This window comes from Oncorhynchus nerka, linkage group LG18 (assembly GCF_034236695.1).
Source record: "Oncorhynchus nerka isolate Pitt River linkage group LG18, Oner_Uvic_2.0, whole genome shotgun sequence".
Taxonomy (NCBI): Eukaryota; Metazoa; Chordata; class Actinopteri; order Salmoniformes; family Salmonidae; genus Oncorhynchus; species Oncorhynchus nerka.
Genome location: NC_088413.1, coordinates 1,495,525 through 1,517,441, shown reverse-complemented (window position 1 = coordinate 1,517,441; position 21,917 = coordinate 1,495,525). Strand labels below are relative to the sequence as shown.

General features: G+C 46.7%; 1 protein-coding gene across 1 annotated transcript in view; it reads left to right on the top strand.

Annotated features, from left to right (window-relative positions):
- Window positions 1–21,917, top strand: part of LOC135561679 (CD5 antigen-like) — a 126,070-nt gene that overhangs the window by 52,544 nt on the left and 51,609 nt on the right. Inside the window, exon 2 of the mRNA XM_065003412.1 lies at window positions 8,384–8,413. The gene's annotated coding sequence lies outside the window, so the exon portion shown is untranslated. The remainder of the gene's footprint in view (window positions 1–8,383; window positions 8,414–21,917) is intronic.

Below are 21,917 nucleotides of genomic sequence, written 5' to 3'. Positions count from 1 at the left end.
AGCATCACAGGTGATATTCTCCTGGACCAGACAGCATCTCAGGTGATATTCTCCTGGACCAGACAGCATCACAGGTGGTATTCTCCTGGACCAGACAGCATCACAGGTGATATTCTCCTGGACCAGACAGCATCACAGGTGATATTCTCCTGGACCAGACAGCATCACAGGTGATATTCTCCTGGACCAGACAGCTGGGTGAATACACTATATATACAATAGTATGTGGACACCCCTTCAAATTAGTAGATTGGGCCATTTCAGCCACACCAGTTTCCGACAGGTGTTTAAATTTAAGCCCACCGCCATGCAATCTCCATAGACAAACATTGGCAGTTGAATGTCCTTAATGAAGATCTCAGTAACTTTCAACGTGGCACCGTCACAGGATGGCACCTTTCCAACAAGTCAGTTTGTCAAATTCCTACCCTGCTGGAGCTGCCTGGTCGACTGTAAGTGCTGTTATTGTGAAGTGGAACCATCTGGGACCAACAACGGCTCAGCCAAGAAGTAGTGTGCCACACAAGCTCACAGAACAGGACCGTCGAGTGCTGAAGAGGGTAACGTGTAAAAATCGTCTGTACTTGGTTGCAACACTCACTAACGAGATCCAAACTGCCTCTGGAAGCAACATCAGCACAAGAAACTGTTTGTCAGGAGCTTCCTGAAATGGGTTTCCACGGCCGGTCAGCTGCATACAAACCTAAGATCAATATGGGCAATGTCAAGCGTCGGCTTGAGTGGTGTAAAACTCACAGCCACTGGACTCTGGAGCAGTGGAAACGTATTCTCTGGAGTAATGAATCATCTTCACCTTCTAGCAATCCAACGCACTAATCTGGGTTTGGAGGATGCCAGGAGAACGCTACCTGCCCCAATGCATAGTGACAACTGTAAAGTTTGGTGGAGGAGGAATAATGGTCTGGGGCTGTTTTTCATGGTTCGGGCCCTTAGTTTCAGTTAAGGGAAATCTTAATGCTACAGCATAGAATGACATTCTAGAGGAATCTGTGCTTCCAACTTTGTGGCAACAGTTTGGGGAAGGCCCTTTCCTGTTTCAGCATGACAACGCCCCTGTACACAAAGCGAGTTCCATACATGAATGGTTAGTTGAGATTGGTGGGGAAGAACTTCACAAAGCTCTGACCTCAATGATGTTGAACGCCTTTGGGATGAATTGGAACGCCGACTGCGAGCCAGGCCTCATCGCCCAACATCAGTTTCCGACCTCACTAATGCTCTTGTGGCTGAATGGAATCAAGTCCTCACAGCAATGTTCCATCATCTAGTGGAAAGCCTTCCCAGAAGAGTGGAGATTGTTATAGCAGCAATGTTCCAACATCTAGAGGAAATCCTTCCCAGAACAGTGGAGGCTGTTATAGCAGCAATGTTCCAACATCTAGTGGAAAGCCTTCCCAGAAGACTGGAGGCTGTTATAGCAGTAAAGGGGGGACCAACTCCATATTAATACCTATGATTTTGGAATGAGATGTTAGGTGAGCATGTGTCCACATACTGTTGGTGATTTAGTGTACATATTCCACTCTCTCCCTGAGTCCAGACAGACAGACAGACAGACAGACAGACAGACAGACAGACAGACAGACAGACAGACAGACAGACAGAACTACTAGTCACCCCTCCACTCTCTCCCTGAGTCCCGGCCCCAGACAGACAGACAGACAGACAGACAGACAGACAGAACTACTAGTCACCCCTCCACTCTCTCCCTGAGTCCCGGCCCCAGACAGACAGAACAGCAACAGAACTATAGCCGTCTTCATTCTGAAATGACTCTGGTCTTCTTCAGAAGTAGTGCTGTAGTCTACAGGGTTCAGAACTCACCTTTTTAAACACTTCTTATCACTCATATCATGAGGTTTCACATGTGTTTGGTTACATAGTTCCCAATGTGTCACACCTGCTCACCCCCCTTCCCCCTCCCTGGAGCCCGAAGGCCCCAGGCTCACCATCATTACACACACCTGCTCACCCCCTCCCCCTCCCTGGAGCCCGAAGGCCCCAGGCTCACCATCAAAACACACACCTGCTCCCCCCACTCCCTCCCCTCCCTGGAGCCCAAAGGTGCCAGGCTCACCAGCATTACACACACCTGCTCCCCCCACTCCCCACTCCCCCCTCCCTGGAGCCCGAAGGCCCAGGCTCACCATCATTACACACACCTGCTCCCCCTCCCCCTCCCTGGAGCCCGAAGGCGCCAGGCTCACCATCATTACACACACCTGCCCCCCTGGAGCCCGAAGGTGCCAGGCTCACCACCATTACACACACCTGCTCCCCCCCCCAGTGGATCCCGAAGGCCCCAGGCTCACCAGCATTACACACACCTGCTCCCCCCACTCCCCCCCCATGGAGCCCGAAGGCGCCAGGCTCCCCAGCATTACTCTCCATCCTGCACCATCATTATACACACCTGCTCCCCCCTCCCCCTGGAGCCCGAAGGCCCCAGGCTCACCAGCATTACTCTCCATCCTGCACCATCATTACACACACCTTCTCCCCCACTCCCTCCCCCTGGAGCCCGAAGGCCCCAGGCTCACCAGCATTACTCTCCATCCTGCACCATCATTACACACACCTTCTCCCCCCACTCCCCCCTGGAGCCCGAAGGCCCCAGGCTCACCAGCATTACTCTCCATCCTGTACCATCAATACACACACCTGCCCCCACTCCCCCTCCCTGGAGCCCGAAGGCCCTCATCTCTGGCGTATGTCCTGACACATTGTTCTTCTGAGTGATTAGTGTAGTGTCAACAACGCAGCCACTGCCAGCTAGCCTACAAAGTCAACAACGCAGCCACTGCCAGCAAGCCTACTTCAGCAGTACTGTATCATTTTAATCATTTTAGTCAATAAGATTCTTGCTACGTAAGCTTAACTTTCTGAACATTCGAGACGTGTAGTCCACTTGTCATTCCAATCTCCTTTCCATTAGCGTAGCCTCTTCTGTAGCCTGTCAACTATGTGTCTGTCTATCCCTGTTCTCTCCTCTCTGCACAGACCATACAAACGCTCCACACCGCGTGGCCGCGGCCACCCTAATCTGGTGGTCCCAGCGCGCACGACCCACGTGGAGTTCCAGGTCTCCGGTAGCCTCTGGAACTGCCGATCTGCGGCCAACAAGGCATAGTTCATCTCAGCCTAGGCCTCCCTCCAGTCCCTCGACTTCTTGGCACTGACGGAAACATGGATCACCACAGATAACACTGCTACTCCTACTGCTCTCTCTTCGTCCGCCCACGTGTTCTCGCACACCCCGAGAGCTTCTGGTCAGCGGGGTGGTGGCACCGGGATCCTCATCTCTCCCAAGTGGTCATTCTCTCTTTCTCCCCTTACCCATCTGTCTATCGCCTCCTTTGAATTCCATGCTGTCACAGTTACCAGCCCTTTCAAGCTTAACATCCTTATCATTTATCGCCCTCCAGGTTCCCTCGGAGAGTTCATCAATGAGCTTGATGCCTTGATAAGCTCCTTTCCTGAGAACGGCTCACCTCTCACAGTTCTGGGCGACTTTAACCTCCCCACGTCTACCTTTGACTCATTCCTCTCTGCCTCCTTCTTTCCACTCCTCTCCTCTTTTGACCTCACCCTCTCCACACCTTCCCCCTACTCACAAGGCAGGCAATACGCTCGACCTCATCTTTACTAGATGCTGTTCTTCCACTAACCTCATTGCAACTCCCCTCCAAGTCTCCGACCACTACCTTGTATCCTTTTCCCTCTCGCTCTCATCCAACACTTCCCACACTGCCCCTACTCGGATGGTATCGCGCCGTCCCAACCTTCGCTCTCTCTCCCCGCTCTCTCTCTCCTCTTCCATCCTATCATCTCTTCCCTCTGCTCAAACCTTCTCCAACCTATCTCCTGATTCTGCCTCCTCAACCCTCCTCTCCTCCCTTTCTGCATCCTTTGACTCTCTATGTCCCCTATCCTCCAGGCCGGCTCGGTCCTCCCCTCCCGCTCCGTGGCTCGACGACTCATTGCGAGCTCACAGAACAGGGCTCCGGGCAGCCGAGCGGAAATGGAGGAAAACTCGCCTCCCTGCGGACCTGGCATCCTTTCACTCCCTCCTCTCTACATTTTCCTCTTCTGTCTCTGCTGCTAAAGCCACTTTCTACCACTCTAAATTCCAAGCATCTGCCTCTAACCCTAGGAAGCTCTTTGCCACCTTCTCCTCCCTCCTGAATCCTCCTCCCCCTCCCCCTCCTCCCTCTCTGCAGATGACTTCGTCAACCATTTTAAAAAAGAAGGTCGACGACATCCGATCCTCGTTTGCTAAGTCAAACGACACCGCTGGTTCTGCTCACACTGCCCTACCCTGTGCTCTGACCTCTTTCTCCACTCTCTCTCCAGATGAAATCTCGCGTCTTGTGACGGCCGGCCGCCCAACAACCTGCCCGCTTGACCCTATCCCCTCCTCTCTTCTCCAGACCATTTCCGGAGACCTTCTCCCTTACCTCACCTCGCTCATCAACTCATCCCTGACCGCTGGCTACGTCCCTTCCGTCTTCAAGAGAGCGAGACTTGCACCCCTTCTGAAAAAACCTACACTCGATCCCTCCGATGTCAACAACTACAGACCAGTATCCCTTCTTTCTTTTCTCTCCAAAACTCTTGAACGTGCCGTCCTTGGCCAGCTCTCCCGCTATCTCTCTCAGAATGACCTTCTTGATCCAAATCAGTCAGGTTTCAAGACTAGTCATTCAACTGAGACTGCTCTTCTCTGTATCACGGAGGCGCTCCGCACTGCTAAAGCTAACTCTCTCTCCTCTGCTCTCATCCTTCTAGACCTATCGGCTGCCTTCGATACTGTGAACCATCAGATACTCCTCTCCACCCTCTCCGAGTTGGGCATCTCCGGCGCAGCCCACGCTTGGATTGCGTCCTACCTGACAGGTCGCTCCTACCAGCTGGCGTGGCGAGAATCTGTCTCCTCACCACGTGCTCTCACCACTGGTGTCCCCCAGGGCTCTGTTCTAGGCCCTCTCCTATTCTCGCTATACACCAAGTCACTTGGCTCTGTCATAACCTCACATGGTCTCTCCTATCATTGCTATGCAGACGACACACAATTAATCTTCTCCTTTCCCCCTTCTGACGACCAGGTGGCGAATCGCATCTCTGCATGTCTGGCAGACATATCAGTGTGGATGACGGATCATCACCTCAAGCTGAACCTCGGCAAGACGGAGCTGCTCTTCCTCCCGGGGAAGGACTGCCCGTTCCATGATCTCGCCATCACGGTTGACAACTCCATTGTGTCCTCCTCCCAGAGCGCTAAGAACCTTGGCGTGATCCTGGACAACACCCTGTCGTTCTCAAATAACATCAAGGCGGTGGCCCGTTCCTGTAGGTTCATGCTCTACAACATCCACAGAGTACGACCCTGCCTCACACAGGAAGCGGCGCAGGTCCTAATCCAGGCACTTGTCATCTCCCGTCTGGATTACTGCAACTCGCTGCTGGCTGGGCTCCCTGTCTGTGCCATTAAACCCCTACAGCTGATCCAGAACGCCGCAGCCCGTCTGGTGTTCAACCTTCCCATGTTCTCTCACGTCACCCCGCTCCTCCGCTCTCTCCACTGGCTTCCTGTTGAAGCTTGCATCCGCTACAAGACCATGGTGCTTGCCTACGGAGCTGTGAGGGGAACGGCACCTCAGTACCTCCAGGCTCTGATCAGGCCCTACACCCAAACAAGGGCACTGCGTTCATCCACCTCTGGCCTGCTCGCCTCCCTACCACTGAGGAAGTACAGTTCCCGCTCAGCCCAGTCAAAACTGTTCGCTGCTCTGGCCCCCCAATGGTGGAACAAACTCCCTCACGACGCCAGGACAGCGGAGTCAATCACCACCTTCCGGAGACACCTGAAACCCCACCTCTTTAAGGAATACCTAGGATAGGATAAAGTAATCCTTCTCACCCCCCCCCTTAAAAGATTTAGATGCACTATTGTAAAGTGGCAGTTCCACTGGATGTCATAAGGTGAACGCACCAATTTGTAAGTCGCTCTGGATAAGAGCGTCTGCTAAATGACTTAAATGTAATGTCTTAAATGTAATAAAACAGCAAACATTAAGTGTTTACTTATCAGACCCACATATATAATAAATATACTATAATATACTATATTCATATGCTTTTAGTACTCACACATGAATCATATCCTGTTTGCAGGTCATGTGTTGTTTTGAGCCAGTAGTAAAAACACACTGACAGAACAGTTCCTCTTACGGCCACTAGGTGGTAATCTGGTGTCACAGTGTTGTTTTGAGCCAGCAGTAAAAACACACTGACAGGACAGTTCCTTTTATGGCCACTAGGTGGTAATCTGGTGTCACAGACGCAGGACTGTAGACCAGAAAGAAAAATGGTCCCAATTATCACTCCTTTCTCCTGAAGTGTGCACTTGTTCACTTCACTGAAATGCCCACTTGATAACAGTAGAGTCCTCTGAGTGGAACGGTGTGACAAACAGTACCTCCTCTCCCCTTCTCCCTCTCCTCCTCCTCTCCTCTTCTCCCCCTCTCCCTCTCCCTTCTCTCCTCTTCTCCCTCTCCCTCTCCTATTCTCCCCCTCTCCTCTTCTCCCCTCTCCCTCTCCTCTTCTCCCCCCCCTCCCTCTCCTCTTCTCTCCTCTTCTCCCCTCTCCCTCTCCTCTTCTCCCCTCTCCCTCTCCTCTTCTTCCCCCTCTCCCCTTCTCTCCCCCTCTCCTTTCCTCTCCTCTCCTCTCCCCTTCCCCCCTCTCCTCTCCTCTCCTCTCCTCTTATCCCCTCTCCTTCTCCTCTCCTCTCCTCTCCCCTTCATCTTTTTTGTCACTGACTTCTCACCAGTGATGTCATCATAACCAGTAACCTGTTCCTCTCTTGGCCCAGCCTGACCCTGACATATAGCATCAGGCCTGTTGAGTTGACTTGGGTAACAGACCTCTAGCTTCTACACCACATCCCCCCTTCTCCTGCTCTGACATGAGACCTCATCAGTACTCATTTTGGGTGCTGGTACTGTTTATATTTAGGTGCTGGAACATTAAGCCAATATTCTATAAGAGGTGAACTCAAGCAGTAGAAAGTTAGAGGTGATATTATAGGACACTATGTGAAATGTTGCTGCTCTGTCAGCAGTTTCCTGTGGTGTTTTTTTTAACATATCAGTTTGCTGTCGTGTGTTCAACCACTGATCCAAGATAAGTTGCTAAGAAGTTTATCTCACATCAAAGACGTAATGAACTAATGACATAGAAGTCATATAGCCGAGCAGCACGTTCCAGTCTTCAGTCCTCTCTGCATGACAGTGACTTGTGTATGTCAGTGGAGCCCCAGTTAGAGACAGACATGATTCCTGCAGTGGTACTGATGACCCTGTTGTGGAGCACAGGTAGGATGCTCTTATACTGCTATACACTTGTGACAGTTACTGAGATATGATTTGATATTGTAAGATATATTATAATTTTCAGGGTTAGTAAAATAACATACAACTGGAAGCAGACAGTAAAAATGTGTCTCAAAGCAGGACAATGATGTGATCACCTGTAAATGTACTTTACTGTAGTCTAACTGTCCATCTGGGGACAGGCACTAATGTCAGTTAAGTTGTGATGGTGTCATGCATCTGACTGTTGTATATTCAGTGTGTCAATGATTGATTGTATCTGTCTCTATGTAAATGAATGAGAGTATATATGATGTATTATATATTAGGTTGGTGTTATGTTAGAGTAGGAGAAGGGAGGGGTGGAGATGATAGAGGTCTATGAGCTGAGTCAAGATCAACAGGTTCAACACTATACGTCACGAAGAGAGAGAGAACTAGAGAGAGAGAGAGATGAGAAGAGATGAGGGGTGGGGAGAGAGATTTGAGGAGGAGGAGAGAGAGAGGGTATGGAGAGAGGAGGGTTGGGGAGAGAGAAAGGGAGGGGAGAGAGAGAGAGGGTAGGGAGAGAGAAAGGGAGGGGAGAGAGAAAGGAGGGGCGATGGGAAAGGAGGGAATAGAGCAAGATAGGTGAGAGAGGAGGGTAGGGAAGAGAGGGTAGGGTAGAGAGAAGGGGAGGGGGGAGAACAGAGGGAAGGGGAAAGTGGAGGGTAGGAGAGAGAAGGGTAGAGTAGAGACGATGGGAGGGGTGGGGATAGAGAGATTTGCGGAGGAGAGAAGAGGGTAGGGGAGAGAGGAGGATGGAGGAGAGAGGAGGGTGGAGGAGAGATAGCGAATGTGTTTACACATGGTTGTTGTTGCACCATACCACTGTCATCCCCATCATATCATGAAAGGTCATGTTATGTTGATTTAACCTCTGCCTCTCTCTTCCTCTGACTCCTCCCTTTCTCTCTATCTATCTCTCTTTCTCTCTCTCTCTTTCTCCTCAGATCTCCAGGCTCAAAGCGTCAGTCCACCAGGTAGGTAGAGTATAAATCTACAGTGATTATAGCAGTTCAATATTAGTCAACTTTATTATCCCACATGGAGAAATTCATGTGTCCATACAAACCATTCTAAAACCCAATAACAAGTAGTGTTTTATGGAACTACTTATACTTGACATATTATATATTATATTGGTCTGATGTTAGAGTAGGAGAAGGGGGGTGTAGATGATAGAGGTCTGTTACCAAGGCAACAGGTCTGATGCTATCTGTCAGGAAGAGAGAGAGAGGAACAGAGAGAGAGAGAGAAGGCGTGGAGAGAAAGTGAGATGTCAACAGAGATAGGGCTGACAGTCTAACATGCAGCCAACTGAATATCTGTGTTCTCACCAGTGATGTCATCATAACCAGCAACCTTTTCCACTCTTGGTCCGGCTCAGCCCCTGACCCCTGACCTCTGAAATTAATGATTAAAAAAATTATATATATATATTTTTTAAAATTAGATTTAATCTCATCTGCAAAGAGTTACACATTTGCATGGAAGGGGAATGTACACTACATGACCAAAAGTATGTGGACACCTGCTCATCTAACATCTCATTCCAAAATCATGGGCATTAATATGGAGTTGGTCCCCCCCTTTGCTGCTATAACAGCCTCCACTGTTCTGTGAAGACTTTCCACTAGATGATGGAACATTGCTGCAGGGACTTGCTTCCATTCAGCCACAACAGCATTAGTGAGGTTGGGCGATTAGGCCTGGCTCAGTCAACGTTTCAATTCATCCCTAAAGGTATTCAATGGGGTTTAGGTCAGGGCTCTGTGAAGGCCAGTAAAGTTCTTCCACATCGAACTCAACAAACTATTTCTGTATGGACCTCGCTTTGTGTACAGGGGCATTGTCATGCTGAAACAGGAAAGGGCCATCCCCAAACTGTTGCCACAAAGTTAGAAACACAGAATAGTCTAGAATGTCATTGTATGCTGTAGAGATTAGATTTCCCTTCAATGAAACTAAGGGGCCTAACATGATCCATTAAAAACAACCCCAGACCATTATTCCTCCTCCACCAAACTTTACAGTTGGCACTATGCTTTGGGGCAGGTAGTGTTCTCCTGGCATCTGCCAAACCCAGGTTTGTGGTACGGACTGCCAGATGGTGAAACGTAATTCAACACTCCAGAGAAAGTGTTTCCACTCCAGCAGACGCTTGGCATTGCACATGGTGATCTTAGGCTTGTGTGCTGCTGCTCTGCTGTAGAAACCCATTTCATGAAGCTCCAGACGAACAGTTCTTGTGCTGAAGTTTCTTCCAGAGGAAGTTTGGAATTCGGAAGTGAGTGTTGCAACCGAGGACAGATGATTTTTACACGCGACGAACTTCAGCACTCGCGGTCCCGTTCTGTGAGCTTGTGTGAGCTACCACTTCGAGGCTAAGCCACTGCTGCTCCTAGACGTTTCCACGTCACAATAACAGCACTTACAGTTGACCGGGGCAGCTAAAGCAGGGTAGAAATTAGACCAACAGACTTGTTGGAAAGGTAGCATACTATGATGGTGACGTGTTGATTGTCACTGAGTTCTTCAGTAAGGCCATTCTACTGCCATTGTTTGTCTATGGAGATTGCATGGCAGTGTGCTCGATTTTATTCACAGGTCAGGAAGGGGTGTGGCTGAAATAGCCAAATCCACTAATTTGAAGGGGCGTCCACATACTTTTGTACATACTGTAAGGTGTATCTGGGTCGCCCGTCCTCCACCACCCCAACCCAACACATCCCACTCAGCTTTAGGATCTTAGTGAAACATTCACTATTGGTTTCAGGTGTGTTAGGTCAAGGCCAGAGTCACAACACACAGGACAGCAGACCCCCAGGGCAGGACTGAACAACCCAACAGCTGTTGAAAACAGGAAGTGGTCATGTTTTTTATACAGAATCCTTTTGTCCTACAGTTTTCCATATAAGGCATCCTGACCTCATGAACGTTGACCAGTAAATCAAATCTAGTGATACATAACGAGACATTTCTGCCGTCCATTGTGACATTGTTGGAGGATAACCAACCCTCCAATTCATTAGAATGCATTTCTCAGCCTCTATAAATGCTTAGTTACACAGTTTCTTCTGATAACTGTCTCCGGTATCAACATTTCCAAGCCAACAAATACAGGGAGAAAAGAGAATCTGTAGACATGCTGAGATAAAAGAGCATCCGCTTTACCAGAATTCAGTCAGAATTCACAAGACCACAACATACGCAGATATGTCCCCTTTTGTGGATGGGGGGGGGTCTTTAATCAACCACAAGGCTGGGGAGAGAGATAGTAATTACTCACTGACAAACTGAGGAGGAGACAGGGGAAGAGGGAGAGAGAGATCTTACTCACTGACAGACTGAGGAGGAGACAGGGGAGGAGGGAGAGAGAGAGAGATAGGAGAGAGATAGTTCTTACTCACTGACAGACTGAGGAGGAGACAGGGGAGGAGGGAGAGAGAGAGATAGGAGAGAGAGATAGTTATTACTCACTGACAGACTGAGGAGGAGACAGGGGAGGAGGGAGAGAGAGAGAGATAGGAGAGAGATAGTTCTTACTCACTGACAGACTGAGGAGGAGACAGGGGAGGAGGGAGAGAGAGAGATAGGAGAGAGATAGTTCTTACTCACTGACAGACTGAGGAGGAGACAGGGGAGGAGGGAGAGAGAGATAGGAGAGAGATAGTTCTTACTCATTGACAGACTGAGGAGGAGACAGGGGAGGAGGGAGAGAGAGATAGTTCTTACTCACTGACAGACTGAGGAGGAGACAGGGGAGGAGGGAGAGAGAGAGATAGGAGAGAGAGATAGTTCTTACTCACTGACAGACTGAGGAGGAGACAGGGGAGGAGGGAGAGAGAGATAGGAGAGAGAGATAGTTCTTACTCACTGACAGACTGAGGAGGAGACAGGGGAGGAGGGAGAGAGAGAGAGAGATAAGAGAGAGATAACTTACTCACTGACAGCCTGAGGAGGAGACAGGGGAGGAGGGAGAGAGAGATAGTTCTTACTCACTGACAGACTGAGGAGGAGACAGGGGAGGAGAGAGAGAGAGAGAGAGAGATAGGAGAGACAGATAGTTCTTACTCACTGACAGACTGAGGAGGAGACAGGGGAGGAAGGAGAGAGATAGGAGAGAGATAGTTCTTACACACTGACAGACTGAGGAGGAGACAGGGGAGGAGGGAGAGAGAGAGAGAGATAGTTCTTACTCACTGACAGACTGAGGAGGAGACGGGGGAGGAAGGAGAGAGAGATAGGAGAGAGAGACAGTTCTTACTCACTGACAGACTGAGGAGGAGACAGGGGAGGAGGGAGAGAGAGAGAGTTCTTACTCACTGACAGACTGAGGAGGAGACAGGGGAGGAGGGAGAGAGAGAGTGATAGGAGAGAGATAGTTCTTACTCATTGACAGACTGAGGAGGAGACAGGGGAGGAGGGAGAGAGAGATAGGAGAGAGAGATAGTTCTACTCACTGACAGCCTGAGGAGGAGACAGGGGAGGAGGGAGAGAGAGAGATAGGAGAGAGAGATAGTTCTTACTCACTGACAGACTGAGGAGGAGACAGGGGAGGAGGGAGAGAGAGAGAGATAGGAGAGAGAGATAGTTCTTACTCACTGACAGCCTGAGGAGGAGACAGGGGAGGAGGGAGAGAGAGAGATAGGAGAGATATAGTTCTTACTAACAGACTGGGTTGGTAGAAGAAGACAGGGGAGGAGGGAGAGAGAGACAAACATTTAAATCAAATGAATATATTTTTATCACTGACTTCTCACCAGTGATGTCATCATAACCAGTAACCTGTTCCTCTCTTGGCCCAGCCTGACCCTGACATATAGCATCAGGCCTGTTGAGTTGACTTGGGTAACAGACCTCTAGCTTCTACACCACATCCCCCCTTCTCCTGCTCTAACATGAGACCTCATCAGTACTCATTTTGGGTGCTGGTACTGTTTATATTTAGGTGCTGGAACATTAAGCCAATATTCTATAAGAGGTGAACTCAAGCAGTAGAAAGTTAGAGGTGATATTATAGGACACTATGTGAAATGTTGCTGCTCTGTCAGCAGTTTCCTGTGGTGTTTTTTTTAACATGTCAGTTTGCTGTCGTGTGTTCAACCACTGATCCAAGATAAGTTGCTAAGAAGTTAATCTCACATCATTGACGTTAGGACGTAATGAGAGAGAAGTCATATAGCCTAGCAGTATTTTACACTCTTCAGTCCACTCTTTATGACAGCAGACTGTGGAGCCCCAGTTAGAGACAGACATGATACCTGCAGTGGTACTGATGACCCTGTTGTGGAGCACAGGTAGGATTTTGCTACACTGATATACACTTGTGACAGTTACTGAGATATGTTTTGATATTGTAAGATATATTATAATTTGCAGGGTTAGTAAAATAACATACAACTGGAAGCAGACAGTAAAAATGTGTCTCAAAGCAGGACAATGATGTGATCACCTGTAAATGTACTTTACTGTAGTCTAACTGTCCATCTGGGGACAGGCACTAATGTCAGTTAAGTTGTGATGGTGTCCTGCATCTGACTGTTGTATATTCAGTGTGTCAATGATTGATTGTATCTGTCTCTATGTAAATGAATGAGAGTATATATGATGTATTATATATTAGATTGGTGTTATGTTAGAGTAGGAGAAGGGAGGGGTGTAGATGATAGAGGTCTATGAGCTGAGTCAAGATCAACAGGTCCAACACTATATGTCAAGATAAAGAGAGAGAGAGAGAGAGAGAGAGAGAGAGAGATGAGCATAATGAGAGGGAGGAGAGAGGAAGGGTGGGGAGAGCAGAGGACGGGAGGGGACAGAGGAGGATAAGGGAGAGAGGAGGTAGAGGAGGGAGGAGGGTAAGGGAGAGAAAAGGAGAGGGGAGAGAGAGAATTGTGGAGGAGAGAGAAACAGAGAGAAGGGGGGAGAGAGAAGGGGAGGGGAGAGAGAGAATTGTCGAGGAGAGAGAAAGAGAGAGAAGGGGAGGGAAGAGAGAGGGGAGGGAAGAGAGATTTGTAGAGAAGAGAGAAAGAGTAAGGGAAGGGCTCCACTAGGGCCCTCTCAGCCAGCCGGCTCCACTAGGGCCCTCTCAGCCAGCCTGCTCCACTAGGGCCCTCTCAGCCAGCCTGCTCCACTAGGGCCCTCTCAGCCAGCCGGCTCCACTAGGGCCCTCTCAGCCAGCCTGGCTCCACTAGGGCCCTCTCAGCCAGCCTGTTCCACTAGGGCCCTCTCAGCCAGCCTGTTCCACTAGGGCCCTCTCAGCCAGCCTGTTCCACTAGGGCCCTCTCAGCCAGCCTGCTCCACTAGGGCCCTCTCAGCCAGCCGGCTCCACTAGGGCCCTCTTCAGTCAGCCGGCTCCACTAGGGCCCTCTCAGCCAGCCTGCTCCTCTAGGGCCCTCTGAGCCAGCCTGGCTCCACTAGGGCCCTCTCAGCCAGCCTGCTCCACTAAGACCCTCTCAGCCAGCCTGTTCCACTAGGGCCCTCTCAGCCAGCCTGCTCCACTAGGGCCCTCTCAGCCAGCCTGCTCCACTAGGGCCCTCTCAGCCAGCCTGTTCCACTAGGGCCCTCTGAGCCAGCCTGCTCCACTAGGGCCCTCTCAGCCAGCCTGCTCCACTAGGGCCATCTCAGCCAGCCGGCTCCACTAGGGCCCTCTCAGCCAGCCTGCTCCACTAGGGCCCTCTCAGCCAGCCTCCTCCACTAGGGCCCTCTCAGCCAGCCTGTTCCACTAGGGCCCTCTCAGCCAGCCTGTTCCACTAGGGCCCTCTCAGCCAGCCTGCTCCAATAGGGCCCTCTCAGCCAGCCGGCTCCACTAGGGCCCTCTCAGCCAGCCTGCTCCACTAGGGCCCTCTCAGCCAGCCAGCTCCACTAGGGCCCTCTCAGCCAGCCTGCTCCACTAAGGTCCTCTCAGCCAGCTGGTGTGTGTAGGAGAGTGTGAGCTGTGTGTACAAAAAGTAGAAGTACAAATGTCAAGGGAAATGAACTAAAGTGATAAATCTCGTCCTAGGTTTTATTTACTGTGGTGTTTGTTCTCCACTGGTTACCCTGTTCTCATCACAACAGGTCACACATTCTGCTGACATGATTACACACTGTGGTATTTTACCCAACAGATACAGGAGCTTGTCAATATTATATTTTCAAATTATTTTGGGTGCCTTGTAATATGAGAGAAATATATGTCTCCTATATCGACGTACATTTGGCAGGAGGTTAGGAAGTGCATCTCAGTTTCCACCTCATTTTGTGAGTAGTGGGCATATAGGCTGTCTTCTCTCTGCCTATGGTGACCTCTCTCAATAGCAAGGCTATGCTCACATTGTCTCTACATTGTCCATTTGTTTCTCTGTTTTCTATCAGTCACAGTGGTCAGATAGTCTGCCACCATGTCCTGTCTGTTTTCTATCAGTCACAGTGGTCAGATAGTCTGCCACCGTGTCCTGTCTGTTTTCTATCAGTCACAGTGGTCAGATAGTCTGCCACCGTGTCCTGTCTGTTTTCTATCAGTCACAGTGGTCAGATAGTCTGCCACCGTGTCCTGTCTGTTTTCTATCAGTCACAGTGGTCAGATAGTCTGCCACCGTGTCCTGTCTGTTTTCTATCAGTCACAGTGGTCAGATAGTCTGCCACCGTGTCCTGTCTGTTTTCTATCAGTCACAGTGGTCAGATAGTCTGCCACCGTGTCCTGTCTGTTTTCTATCAGTCACAGTGGTCAGATAGTCTGCCACCGTGTCCTGTCTGTTTTCTATCAGTCACAGTGGTCAGATAGTCTGCCACCGTGTCCTGTCTGTTTTCTATCAGTCACAGTGGTCAGATAGTCTGCCACCGTGTCCTGTCTGTTTTCTATCAGTCACAGTGGTCAGATAGTCTGCCACCGTGTCCTGTCTGTTTTCTATCAGTCACAGTGGTCAGATAGTCTGCCACCGTGTCCTGTCTGTTTTCTATCAGTCACAGTGGTCAGATAGTCTGCCACCGTGTCCTGTCTGTTTTCTATCAGTCACAGTGGTCAGATAGTCTGCCACCGTGTCCTGTCTGTTTTCTATCAGTCACAGTGGTCAGATAGTCTGCCACCGTGTCCTGTCTGTTTTCTATCAGTCACAGTGGTCAGATAGTCTGCCACCGTGTCCTGTCTGTTTTCTATCAGTCACAGTGGTCAGATAGTCTGCCACCGTGTCCTGTCTGTTTTCTATCAGTCACAGTGGTCAGATAGTCTGCCACCGTGTCCTGTCTGTTTTCTATCAGTCACAGTGGTCAGATAGTCTGCCACCGTGTCCTGTCTGTTTTCTATCAGTCACAGTGGTCAGATAGTCTGCCACCGTGTCCTGTCTGTTTAGGGCCAAACAGCATTTAATTCACTTTGACATTTTATAGTTGTGTAGTTGTCACGGCTGATTTCCTCCTCTTCGTCTGAAGAGGAGGAAGGATCGGACCAAGATGCGGCGTGGTACGTGTTCATGATGATTTTAATAAGACAAACACTGAACACTAATGAAATACAAAACAATAAACGAGGACGTACAAATACCAAACCGAAACAGTACCGTGTGGCGAAACAGACACAGACACGGAAACAATCACCCACAAAGTACCCACAGAATATGGCTGCCTAAATATGGTTCCCAATCAGAGACAACGATAGACAGCTGCCTCTAATTGAGAACCAATCTAGGAAACCATTGACATACAATATACCTAGAAAGGTGGGAGCCCCATACACATACAAAACCCCTAGACAAGACCAAAAACACATACATCACCCATGTCACACCCTGACCTAACGAAAATAACAAGGAAAACAAAGAATACTATGGTCAGACAGTAGTTCTAGATAATGTGTGGTTTATTATATTTCTAGTCAGTAAATATTTAATAATTGTGTAGTTCTAGATACTGTGTAGGTTTATTATATTTCTAGTCAGTAAATATTTAATAATTGTGTAGTTCTAGATACTGTGTAGGTTTATTATATTTCTAGTCAGTAAATATTGAATAATTGTGTAGTTCTAGATACTGTGTGGTTTATTATATTTCTAGTCAGTAAATATATAATAATTGTGTAGTTCTAGATACTGTGTAGGTTGATTATATTGTCACCCATAGCATTGGTGTCCTGTATGACAGAGTCATAGACATGTAAGATGCATGAAAGAGGAGGATGGCGTTGATGTTTCTCTACAGGGGGAGTCAACATGTGTTTTCTACCTGTCTACCTGTCTAGTACCCCCACCTGTCTAGTACAGAACTCAACCCTCTCCCTGACCCCACCTGTCTAGTACAGAACTCAACCCTCTCCCTGACCCCCACCTGTCTAGTACCCCCACCTGTCTAGTACAGAACTCAACCCTCTCCCTGACCCCCACCTGTCTAGTACCCCCACCTGTCTAGTACATAACTCAACTCTCTCCCTGACCCCCACCTGTCTAGTACATAACTCAACTCTCTCCCTGACCCCCACCAGTCTAGTACATAACTCAACTCTCTCCCTGACCCCCACCAGTCTAGTATACCGATACTCTGTACCAGTACCCCTGTATATAGCCTCCACATTGACTCTGTACCAGTACCCCTGTATATAGCCTCCACATTGACTCTGTACCAGTACCCCTGTATATAGCCTCCACATTGTACCGGTACCCCCTGTATATAGCCTCCACATTGACTCTGTACCGGTACCCCCTGTATATAGCCTCCACATTGACTCTGTACCAGTACCCCCTGTATATAGCCTCCACATTGACTCTGTACCAGTACCCCTGTATATAGCCTCCACATTGTACCGGTACCCCCTGTATATAGCCTCCACATTGACTCTGTACCAGTACCCCTGTATATAGCCTCCACATTGTACCGGTACCCCCTGTATATAGCCTCCACATTGACTCTGTACCGGTACCCCCTGTATATAGCCTCCACATTGACTCTGTACCAGTACCCCCTGTATATAGCCTCCACATTGACTCTGTACCAGTACCCCTGTATATAGCCTCCACATTGACTCTGTACCCCTGTATATAGCCTCCACATTGACTCTGTACCGGTAACCCCTGTATATAGCCTCCACATTGACTCTGTACCAGTACCCCCTGTATATAGCCTCCACATTGACTCTGTACCGGTAACCCCTGTATATAGCCTCCACATTGACTCTGTACCAGTACCCCTGTATATAGCCTCCACATTGACTCTGTACCAGTACCCCTGTATATAGCCTCCACATTGACTCTGTACCGGTACCCCCTGTATATAGCCTCCACATTGACTCTGTACCGGTACCCCCTGTATATAGCCTCCACATTGACTCTGTACCGGTACCCCCTGTATATAGCCTCCACATTGACTCTGTACCGGTACCCCCTGTATATAGCCTCCACATTGACTCTGTACCGGTACCCCCTGTATATAGCCTCCACATTGACTCTGTACCGGTACCCCCTGTATATAGCCTCCACATTGACTCTGTACCGGTACCCCCTGTATATAGCCTCCACATTGACTCTGTACCAGTACCCCCTGTATATAGCCTCCACATGGACTCTGTACCAGTACCCCCTGTATATAGCCTCCACATTGACTCTGTACCAGTACCTCCTGTATATAGCCTCCACATTGACTCTGTACTGGTACCCCCTGTATATAGCCTCCACATTGACTCTGTACCAGTACCCCTGTATATAGCCTCCACATTGACTCTGTACCAGTACCCCTGTACATTGACTCATTGACTCTGTACTGGTACCCCTGTATATAGCCTCCACATTGACTCTGTACCTGTACCCCTGTATATAGCCTCCACATTGACTCTGTACCAGTACCCCTGTATATAGCCTCCACATTGACTCTGTACCGGTACCCCTGTATATAGCCTCCACATTGTTTATTTGTTTAGTTGTTAGTTTAGTTTAGTTGTTTAGTTGTTAGTTTAGTTGTTTAGTTGTTAGTTTAGTTGTTAGTTTAGTTGTTTGTTTAGTTGTTAGTTTAGTTGTTAGTTTAGTTGTTTAGTTGTTAGTTTAGTTGTTTAGTTGTTTAGTTGTTAGTTTAGTTTAGTTGTTAGTTTAGTTGTTAGTTTAGTTGTTAGTTTAGTAGTTTTAGTTGTTAGTTTAGTTGTTAGTTTAGTTGTTAGTTTAGTTTAGTTGTTAGTTTAGTTGTTAGTTTAGTTTAGTTGTTAGTTTAGTTAGTTTAGTTGTTAGTTTAGTTGTTAGTTTAGTTGTTTAGTTGTTTAGTTGTTAGTTTAGTTGTTTAGTTGTTAGTTTAGTTTAGTTGTTAGTTTAGTTGTTAGTTTAGTTGTTTAGTTGTTAGTTTAGTTGTTAGTTTAGTTGTTTAGTTGTTAGTTTAGTTGTTTAGTTGTTTAGTTGTTAGTTTAGTTGTTAGTTTAATTTAGTTGTTAGTTTAGTTGTTAGTTTAGTTGTTAGTTTAGTTGTTAGTTTAGTTGTTTGTTTAGTTGTTTAGTTGTTAGTTTAGTTGTTTAGTTGTTAGTTTAGTTGTTTAGTTGTTAGTTTAGTTGTTAGTTTAGTTGTTTAGTTGTTAGTTTAGTTGTTAGTTTAGTTGTTTAGTTGTTTAGTTGTTAGTTTAGTTGTTTAGTTGTTTAGTTGTTAGTTTAGTTGTTAGTTTAGTTGTTTAGTTGTTAGTTTAGTTTAGTTGTTAGTTTAGTTGTTTAGTTGTTAGTTTAGTTGTTTAGTTGTTTAGTTGTTAGTTTAGTTGTTAGTTTAGTTGTTAGTTTAGTTGTTAGTTTAGTTGTTTAGTTGTTTAGTTGTTAGTTTAGTTGTTAGTTTAGTTGTTAGTTTAGTTTAGTTGTTTAGTTGTTTAGTTGTTAGTTTAGTTGTTAGTTTAGTTTAGTTGTTTAGTTGTTAGTTTAGTTTAGTTGTTTAGTTGTTTAGTTGTTAGTTTAGTTGTTTAGTTGTTTAGTTTAGTTTAGTTTAGTTGTTTAGTTTTAGTTTGTTTAGTTGTTAGTTTTAGTTTAGTTGTTTAGTTGTTTAGTTGTTAGTTTAGTTGTTAGTTTAGTTGTTAGTTTAGTTGTTAGTTTAGTTGTTTAGTTGTTAGTTTAGTTGTTTAGTTGTTTAGTTGTTAGTTTAGTTTAGTTGTTAGTTTAGTTTAGTTGTTTAGTTGTTAGTTTAGTTGTTAGTTTAGTTGTTAGTTTAGTTTAGTTGTTTAGTTGTTAGTTTAGTTGTTAGTTTAGTTGTTTAGTTGTTAGTTTAGTTGTTAGTTTAGTTGTTAGTTTAGTTGTTTAGTTGTTAGTTTAGTTTAGTTGTTTAGTTGTTAGTTTAGTTGTTAGTTTAGTTTAGTTGTTTAGTTGTTAGTTTAGTTTAGTTGTTTAGTTGTTAGTTTAGTTGTTAGTTTAGTTGTTTAGTTGTTAGTTTAGTTGTTAGTTTAGTTTAGTTGTTAGTTTAGTTGTTAGTTTAGTTTTAGTTGTTAGTTTAGTTGTTTAGTTGTTTAGTTTAGTTTTGTTAGTTTAGTTTAGTTGTTTAGTTTAGTTTAGTTGTTTAGTTGTTAGTTTAGTTTAGTTTAGTTAGTTTAGTTGTTTAGTTGTTAGTTTAGTTGTTAGTTTAGTTTAGTTGTTAGTTTAGTTTAGTTGTTTAGTTGTTAGTTTAGTTTTTAGTTTAGTTGTTTAGTTGTTAGTTTAGTTGTTAGTTTAGTTTAGTTGTTAGTTTAGTTTAGTTGTTTAGTTGTTAGTTCAGTTTAGTTGTTTAGTTGTTAGTTTATTTGTTTAGTTGTTAGTTTAGTTTAGTTTAGTTTAGTTGTTTAGTTGTTAGTTTTAGTTTGTTTAGTTGTTTAGTTGTTTAGTTGTTAGTTTAGTTTAGTTGTTTAGTTGTTTAGTTGTTAGTTTAGTTTAGTTGTTTAGTTGTTAGTTTTGTTTAGTTGTTTAGTTGTTAGTTTAGTTGTTTAGTTATTTAGTTGTTTAGTTGTTAGTTTAGTTGTTAGTTCAGTTTAGTTGTTAGTTTAGTTTAGTTGTTTAGTTGTTAGTTTAGTTTAGTTGTTAATTCAGTTGTTAGTTTAGTTGTTTAGTTGTTAGTTCAGTTTAGTTGTTTAGTTGTTAGTTCAGTTTAGTTGTTTAGTTGTTAGTTTAGTTTAGTTGTTTAGTTGTTAGTTTAGTTGTTTAGTTGTTAGTTCAGTTTAGTTGTTTAGTTGTTAGTTCAGTTTAGTTGTTTAGTTTTTCTGGGAGCAAGACATCCTGGTCCACGACGGGGGGTTTTGTTTTGTAGTCCATGATTGACTGTAGACCCTGTAGACCCTGTAGGCTGTAGACCCTGTAGACTGTAGACCCTATAGAGCCACATACCTCTCCTATCTGAGTCATTGAAAAGACTAGATCCATGTTGAGGTGAGACACGTCTGATTGGACTAGACCCATGTTGAGGTGAGGCACATCTGATTGGACTAGATCCATGTTGAGGTGAGACACATCTGATTGGACTAGATCCATGTTAAGGTGAGACACATCTGATTGGACTAGATCCATGTTGAGGTGAGACACGTCTGATTGGACTAGATCCATGTTGAGGTGAGGCACGTCTGATTGGACTAGATCCATGTTGAGGTGAGACACATCTGATTGGACTAGATCCATGTTGAGGTGAGACACGTCTGATTGGACTAGATCCATGTTGAGGTGAGACACGTCTGATTGGACTAGATCCATGTTGAGGTGAGACACATCTGATTGGACTAGATCCATGTTGAGGTGAGACACATCTGATTGGACTAGATCCATGTTGAGGTGAGACCATTCCATGTCTTTATTGGTTTGTGTGAGAAGGCAGTTTGGGAGAAGGTGGTGGACCTGTTGAGGATTCTACAGTTCCCCTGGTGGAGGTTCTTGGAACACTGATATTTAAGTCTGAGGTTGATGAAATCCAAATGTGGTGCTGCAATGTTGTGTGTTATCTTGAATACCAGGCAGATGTTGGAGTACAGAATGAAATGGAGAGGAGAGGAGAGGAGAAGAGAGGGGGAGAAGAGGAGAGGGGGAGGAGAGGAGAAGAGAGGGGGAGAAGAGGAGAGGGGGAGGAGAGGAGAAGAGAGGGGGAGAAGAGGAGAAGAGAGGGGGATGAGATTTGAGGGGGAGAAAAGGATAGTGGTGAGAAGAGTAGAATAATGGGTCAGAAGAGGAGAGAGGGGAGGGGAGGGGAGGGGGAGAAGAGGAGAGGGTGAGAAGAGAGACTGGGAGAAGAGGAAAGGGAGAGGAGATGAAGAGTAGAGGGGGAGCATTGGGGAGAAGATGAGAAGAAAGGGTGAGGAGAGGTGAGGGGGATGAGAGGAGATGAGAGACTGGGAGAAGAGGAGAGGAGGGGGAGGAGACGAGAGGGGGAGAAGAAGTGAGTGGGGAGTAGAAGTGAGTGGGGAGGGGAGGAGAGGGGATAAGAGGGAGAGAACAGAAGTGGAGAGGAGGAGAAGAGTAAAGGGGGAGGGGAGAGAAAGAAGAGGAGATGTGGAGAGGGGGAGAAGAGGAGAGGGGATAAGAGTAAAGGGGGGAGGGGAAGAAGAGAAGAGAAG